General features: G+C 35.2%; 1 long non-coding RNA gene across 1 annotated transcript in view; it reads right to left on the bottom strand.

Moving 5' to 3' along the window:
• Window positions 1–3,318: 3,318 nt before the first annotated feature.
• Window positions 3,319–7,919, bottom strand: part of LOC122821086 — a 13,182-nt gene continuing 8,581 nt past the window's right edge. The window contains exon 2 of the long non-coding RNA XR_006368891.1: window positions 3,319–3,543. This is a non-coding gene — a long non-coding RNA (uncharacterized LOC122821086). The remainder of the gene's footprint in view (window positions 3,544–7,919) is intronic.

The following is a 7,919-nucleotide window of genomic DNA, read 5'->3' as shown; positions in this document are numbered from 1 at the left end:
GCTCTTGGGTTTTAACTGGGGGAGTTTCTGGCCGGCATGCGTGTCTCCACCCCCATTCAGACTGAATTCCTGTACTTGTTTCTTCTTGTCTCTCTGGTTAATAAAACAGCCTCGTCTTTCACACACAATGTTCCAGCATTTCATATTAAATCCAATTCCTTGGACTATTTTTTATCTTTATTGATGTTTTTCCACAATTCATTATTTTAACACAATTTCTAAACACATTTTCAGCCACTAAATTTTCCACATTAATTAATCTCTGAACTTTAATATGAACCACTGAAGGTGAACATGATTAAAGCTCAGATGTCAGAAAATAAACAGAAATAACTCAGAATCCTTCAGTCTAATAATGTGAAAAATAACCAGTTAATGGTGCCAACAGGTTTAGAAGATTCAAATTAATAACAAACAGAAATCATTGAAATAAGGGAGAATAAAAGATGGTGGATTATTAATGCATGAAAACTTCATGCAGTGAAACACAAAAGACTGAAATCAATAACACATTCATCTGATCCTCTATTTTATTTTTTAATAGAGAAATGTTCTGTTACTCTTTCATACTGACAATGTCACTCAGTTTAATTCTTCAAGCTGAAACAAAACCAAAAACCTCCCCCACCCGAAGTTAAGTTAACAGGTAAGTTTGTGCCCCAAGGTGAGACAAGACTGTTCATGTTGGCTGTGAACAGTCTTGTCTAAACCTAAAACTTCCTTATTGCTCAGAGGAAAAAACCAACAAAACAAACCTTCTGCCTCCTGTTATTCTTTCTCCAGGTTGAGCTACTCAAGTTACAGCAGTTGTTCCCAAAGATTTTCTTGACTCCTCTATGGATTACAATAAAATGCTCCCAAAAGAGAAAAATAAATCAACATCGTTCAACCAGACATAAACCTAAACACATATTTTGTTTTCAAACTCCACTGAAGTTTATTTTACACTTCAGGTTGCAACAAAACTATAAACTATCTTTACAGTGAAACACTTCTGTGTAACTGTCTTTTTTTTTTCATTCATTCATACTGCTTGCTGTGCCCCCCACTTTGGGAACCCCTGTCTTAACTTAACATTGTTCCATGTTTTTCCCTTATTAAAATATCATATTACAGCTTTTTATAATTATTTTTGGCAAACTTCTTCAATCAAAGACCATTTATTTCCATAATCAGCACAAGCTCACCATCAGAACACTATAAATTAGCTAAAAATATTTTATCATGTTAATGCTATATTATGAAAATAATTTCAACATATATTACAAAAATTACTTATTTCTTAGACAACACTGATATAGGAGAACATGGAGGTCAGAACTAGAAATGTTCTGCTGAGCTTCCTGCTGTGACATCATCAAATATGAACAAATGAAAATCGACCATCAGATGAATTTGAACAGCAGGAAGAGAAAACATTCAGCTTCTCTGATGTCTGCAGTTTCTAATGATCCAGTACCAGGGGTCTCAAACTCCAGTCCTCGAGGGCCGCAGTCCTGCAGTTTTTAGATGTGCCACAGGTATAAAACACTGGAATAAAATGGCTTAATTACCTCCACCTTGTGTAGATCAGTTCTCCAGAGCCTTAATTATTCTATTCTGGTGTGCTGCAGCAGAGGCACAACTAAAAGTTGCAGAACTGCGGCCCTCGAGGACTGGAGTTTGAGACCCTTGCAGTAAAGTCAACATTACTTCCCTCCTCTCTCTCAGGACAGAGGTCTCACTCGGTCTGAATTTCTGCTGTCAGTCAGTTTTCTTCCTTTCTACCTGATGATTCTGAAGGAGATTTAAAGTCACTGGAGATTTGACAACTGTTGATGGAGATTCAGCAGAACATAATTGTCCACTGCACCTTTAGATGGTTTCTGGATGTTGTTAGTTGTTTACTACTAAACTCCACTGACGGTTTATCAATTCTGAGTCACTGTTTTTAATTTCTGCCATCTTCACTGTTAGAATTATTATGTTTGGTTATCTTTCTTACATTAGTAGTTTTATATTACTAGTTGTTGTTTAGTTTTAAGGTTTAGTGTTTTCACCCCAGAGAGGAGGAACTTGATCAACTGTGTGATAAACCTTTCCTTGAACTCACACATGTTTTCACAAATGTTCTTTAGGGGGTTTTCCTGAGATACTCCTTAGTTGTAAAACTGTCTGTGTGTAGAGTTTAGTTCTGTTTATCCTTACTTGTTATCAGGGTAGCCCCCCGTTTTGTTAAGATCACTCGCCCACTTTCCCTTTTCTCCCTTTCTCTGCTAATAGAATAACAAGTTCTGCAGCAGGATGGCAGAACACCAGGAGATCAGCTTGTAGGATCCTCTGTGCCTTCTCAATTCTTGAGCCTGGAAAAAAGGCATTCTAGATTCAAAGGAAAATAAGCATAACAGAACCAAAGCATTACCATTTTCAACGATAAGTAAAGACAAACAGCAGAGACATGATCAGTGTGAACTCTTGTAACTGCAGATCTGGATCAGGAACACGGTTGGATTTTAATATTGTGATGGATCTCATGAGTAAGTTTATCATATTTGTTTCTAGTTTAAATTTTTTAACTTTAATCCTCTGTAATATGACAGAATATTAAACTCATTGCAGGTAAAGGAACAAAAGCAACCAATTTATGTCCGAAAATGTTTTTATTTCAATTGTAGTAAATATGTGAAGTTAATCAAAAAGCTTCTGAGTTTATAGTAGCAATGTATTCCTCTTTTTATTTTTCATTAAAGGGGTCACTCAAACTTCAAGATCCGCAATTTTAGAACAACAAGAAAAAGCTTCTGTATTTCAATTTCAACTGGACCGTTGCTCAGTGGGTCAAAGTCCTGTTTTCAGATGAAAGTAAAGTTTGTCTTTTATTCAGAAATGAAGGTTCCAGAGTTTGGAGGAAGAATGAAAAGAACCAGAAACCAAGTTGATTAAAGTCCAAAGAGAAACAGACTGGATAGAAATTAAAAGTTTTTTCAGAAACCTGATATCTCTGTTTAGGATATTTATGTTTTTATTGGTCTTATACAGTTTTCTAATTGTCTGTAAATAATAATCATCAAAATTACAAGAAGGCTCAGATAATTTTATCTAAATATTTTATTTATCTAACGGATCTTAATAAAATATTTCATAATAAAAGTTTCAGAAGGAACAGAGAATAAAAACGTTCTGTTGTCTGACGGCTGTATAGTTTTATCACCACAAGGTGGCAGTATTGATCTGTTTCTAAATAAAGTTAATTCTGTAGCAGGAGTCCAGTTGTTCCTTGTATTGATGTTCTGCTGCCTCTCCTCCTCTTCCTCTCTCAGGATGAAGATGATCTCCAGCATCCTGCTGCTCCTCATCCTCAGCTCATGTCTCTGTGGTCAGTCTCCATCTTGTCTTTGTGACAGAAAGCTCTCTAGATGGAGCTGAAAGACTCCCATGTTCCAGTTCTCAGTGTGTCTGCTCCTCTCTTTCCCTCTCTGTCTCCTCAGCAGCAACATTTGTAGTGAATGTGACACAGAGCAGCTATCAGGCAGAGGAGAACCACAGCATCACTCTGGAGTGGACCTTCACCAACAGACCCGACTCCTCTCTGTCCTCCATGTTTATCCTCTGTGAATTTCTAGCTCCCCCAAGAGGATTGGTTCTCTATCAGGTCCATGAAGGTGTTGAGATTCCAGAATCTCAGGATGAACAGTTTTCAGGACGAGTCCAGAGTGACAAAGACGTCCTCAGAGAAGGACGAATCAGACTCCATGTGTCCAGACTGAGGACTGAAGACTCTGGTCTGTATCTGTGTGACGTGAAAACTGAAGATGGATTCAACTCTGGAAGATGTCGACTCAACGTTACTGGTGAGAGGAAATCATCAGTATGTAAACAAACATTTTTACAAACTTTGATAAATTCTGATTCCTGTATTGATGAACCAATATCTTCATCTTCTACATGAATCCTCCTGGATCTCAGTTTTCATCAATTATTAATAAATATTTCTGATTTCTCTCCCTGCAGCTGCTGATCAGATCCAAACTGAGAGACCAACTTTGACTCCAGAACCAGAAGAACTAGGATGGATCATCTTTATCATCACTGTGGGACTGACAGCAGCTCTAATGGTTCTAATAAAAATAATAACAATATCAATTATTTGGTTTAGAATGAAAAGAAATAATCATTTTGAATCAAGTGTAGATGAAAAAAAACAACATGTTTTATTGCTATAATTTTGTTTAAATCTAATTTTTCCACCACAGAAACATCAGATTTGTTTCCATCTATTCTAATTAACATGTTAGATTCTCATGATGAAATTGAGTCATTTATTGTTATTGTTTTAGAAATTTTAAATAATTTCTAAAGGTTTCTGGAGTCAGTCAGAAGTATTGATTAATTATTGATCAGATATTGGTTCATTGACCAAAGTGATGAATTTGTTACGTTTACATTCATGTTTTTTTAAATACTGTTTTATTATTGAATTATGCAGATATTAAATGTCTTATTTTCACCAATATATTTAATAAATACTTTTATGAATCTGTTGTGAAACAAAACATCTAAAGATTTTGATGATGTAATGTATTTTATAAAAATAAATTTTCACTATTTTTAGGTGAAATCAAAGGATTAATTTTAAAGTGATGATTTTTATACATTAAATTTATTTTTGAAATTAATACACAACATTGTGACATAAATGTTTTTATGATTTTCTTTAACATAAATCTTTACTGTCAGTGTTAGTTTGTCGTTTCTTTATTGAAACATTATAAATATAAATGTTGCCATTTTATTACAAAGTTGTTAAATATTCAATGGGTTAAAAGCTTTTTCTTTCAACTTAACATTTCAACTCAAAGTGTCTCATAATTTCATATTTTGATCAAATGTATTTTTGTGAATCAGTGAATGGTTGTTGTTTTATTTCATGTAATATGTGTGACTGTGTTGCTGTGAACTGCTGAACTGAATTTATCTTTTGGGATAAATTAAATATTGTGATGAACAGAAGCTAAACTTTTATAACTAATGTGATTTAAAGAAGATTAATTTAGTACAAGAAAATAAGAAACTGTCTGAGTTATTGTTCTGCTGAAAACTGAAAAACGTATTAATTGTATTTTATCTAAAAATAAAATGTATCAAAAGTAGAAAATCTGATAAAGACTGAGTTCTCTTATTATTCTAGTTTAAACTAATTAAACAGTTTTTCATCACATGATGATAAAGATGTTTTTTTTATTTTATTTTATCTGCAACATTTTTTATGATGCTGCCTATAATGTAATGTAATTTTACTTATTTAGCACATTTTCAACAACAAGGCAATTCAAAATGCTTTACATGAATTAGAAGGAAATAAAACAAAACAACAAACCAAAGGAAGAAAAATAATGTAATAATGTTGATCTAAAAGTATAAAAACTAAAAACTCCTGGTTTTAGTTAATTAAACTTGAGTAGTTTATTTAAGATTTAAACTAATCCAGAGCTTAAATTAGTCTCTTTAAGCTAATAGTTCAGAGGTCTTCCTTCAGAATAAAAACTGAACTTCAGATTCTCCAACAGAGAAATAATTTTATTTTCATGTGTAGCGGTAAGAAGCTCAATGCTTGAGATGTGCTTCAATTACCAGCCAGCAGGGGGCGCTGTGAGGATAAAAGGAGGCTCCTTTACGTTCCTCTTCCTGCTCTGACATGATGACACTTCAGTGTGAGTGCTGGTTGTTTGGTCAACAGTATATTTAATATATTTTTTTATTTATCCAGGTAAACCCCGCTGAGATCTAGATCTGATTTTCAAGAGGGATCTGGGCAGAAGTAAAACTAGTTAATACATATGCACAAGATTAAAACAAATACAAAACAATTTAAAAGCGATGCACAGGTTAACTAAGATCAGTAAGTTTTGTTTCTCCTGCATCAGATCTCAGATGGATGTTTGTTTATTTCATTTGTGAATTTAGAAACTTTATGGAGTTTCCTGCTTGTTCTGGGTTGTGGTAGTAATTTCACCTCCTCAGGTGATAATAGCAATATAGAAGGAGTATATATGGTTTATTCTATTTAAATAGTTCAGTAGTACAGAAACCCGGATGTGTTTGTACAATAGAAATCACTGGCAGCTGCTGCTGCTGTTGGTCCAGAAGTTTCTTTCTGGTCAAGTTGAGAGAATCAGAAGGTCTGGATTGAAACTTCTTCCTCCTTAACAGTCTGAACTCACAACATCATCAAGGATCTTTTCCTGAGTTGTTCTCTTCTCTTTGTCTCTACAAAACATTTAGAATCCTAAAACTCAGAAACTGGAATTTTGCCTGATTTCCTCCAATCAGGCGAAACCTGATTATTATATTATTATTATTATTGCCTGTTGATTATTAAAAGATAACAAGTCCCATCAGGTCCCAGTTGGTGTTTGGATGAATATTATCATCCAAAACCTTCAAAGAAATGAAAACTTTTTCTGCTTAGTTGTGATGTGAAGTTTGAATCCTGTGATATTTAAACAGTGACGTCAGTAACGTGTTAATTTGTAACGCGTTACTGACGTCGGACCACTTTTTTCAGTAACGAGTAATATAACGCGTTGCTATTTCAAATCGAGTAGTCAGACTACAGTTACTTATCGAAATCACTGTGCGTTACTATCTTCTTTTGTATTTAATCGTATTTCCTCTACTCGTCTTGTCGAGTGACCGACGTCCCTGTTTACAGAAATGTAAACAATGGAGGGAGATGCGCATTTTGTTGGAGGAAAAACTGGAACTATTTTGAGTTTCTGTCACCAAGTCCGATTATTATAAACGGCTTTGGGCTTCATTTTTTTAAAGTCGCTTGAAAATTTTACGAGTTGCTGGTTGCTCCTTTTTGGGCTCGTTTTTGAACGTGAAGTTTCTCATTTGGGCTTGGAAATATGCAGAGACTCATAATAAATCCCAGAATTTGTTCGTCATTAAGGTAGTTTTACTCAGTCTCTCCCTGTTCATCATTTCTCAGATGATCCGTCCCGCTGTGTCTTTGTTAATGTCAAGTTAATGTATTACCTCTGAATGATGTCGAAGCCATGCTGCGCTCCAGAAAACTGCAAACATCGAGACCAATATGAACAGCGCAATAAACGTGAAAACAGCCACGAATGAACGTGTCCGTAGTTGGCAATGATTATAATGGCAATTTAACGCTATTCTAATTATTAATATTAGGATAAGTGTCACCAATCTGTGCAGCCATCTGAGCTGTGGAGCTGCAGGAGGAGCTCTGTGCGCTGTGACACCAAACGCAGGGCCGTAACGCAGAATCTGGAGGCTGGGGATGGGGGGGGAGCTTTAAAATCCTTCTTAGAGTTTTCCAGACAATAGTGGACCACACAAATTACTCAGGTTTTTTTTTTTTTTGTACAATCTCCTCTTCAGTTCAACCTTATCAGTGGAGACACATTGTTGATGTTACCATTATAAAATAGCTTACAATTAAGTATTGGCAAAGCTCAATGTGATTTTCACAGGAGGCTGAGCGTTGTTGCAGCTGCTGAAAGTAACTAAAAAGTTACTTTTAGTGTAACTTAGTTACTTTCCAAATCAAGTAGTCAGTAATCTAACTAAGTTACTTTTTCAAGGAGTAATCAGTAGTCCGATTAAAGTTACTTTTTCAAAGTAGCTATGCCATCACTGTATTTAAACCAGCTGGTTTTAGTGACAGCAGATCAACAACAACATGAAACCAAACTGAGATCCTGACAGAGGAGAGACTGAAGGAGGAAACGACAGAAACAGACCATGAACAGACAGACGGACGGATCTGTTCTCCTGTCATCTAAAGTCCAACAGTCTGATAGAATCAGGTTCTGTTCTGCTTCCTCCTGACGATCCAGAGACTCTGATCTCTACCAGAACCACATTCAGAACCAGAGTCCGTTTGACAGGAAAAGAGTTTCAGTAACATT

Source organism: Gambusia affinis, linkage group LG18 (genome assembly GCF_019740435.1).
Source record: "Gambusia affinis linkage group LG18, SWU_Gaff_1.0, whole genome shotgun sequence".
Classification (NCBI taxonomy): Eukaryota; Metazoa; Chordata; class Actinopteri; order Cyprinodontiformes; family Poeciliidae; genus Gambusia; species Gambusia affinis.
Note: the sequence above shows the minus strand (reverse complement) of the source record. Positions and strands in the feature narration are given on the sequence as shown.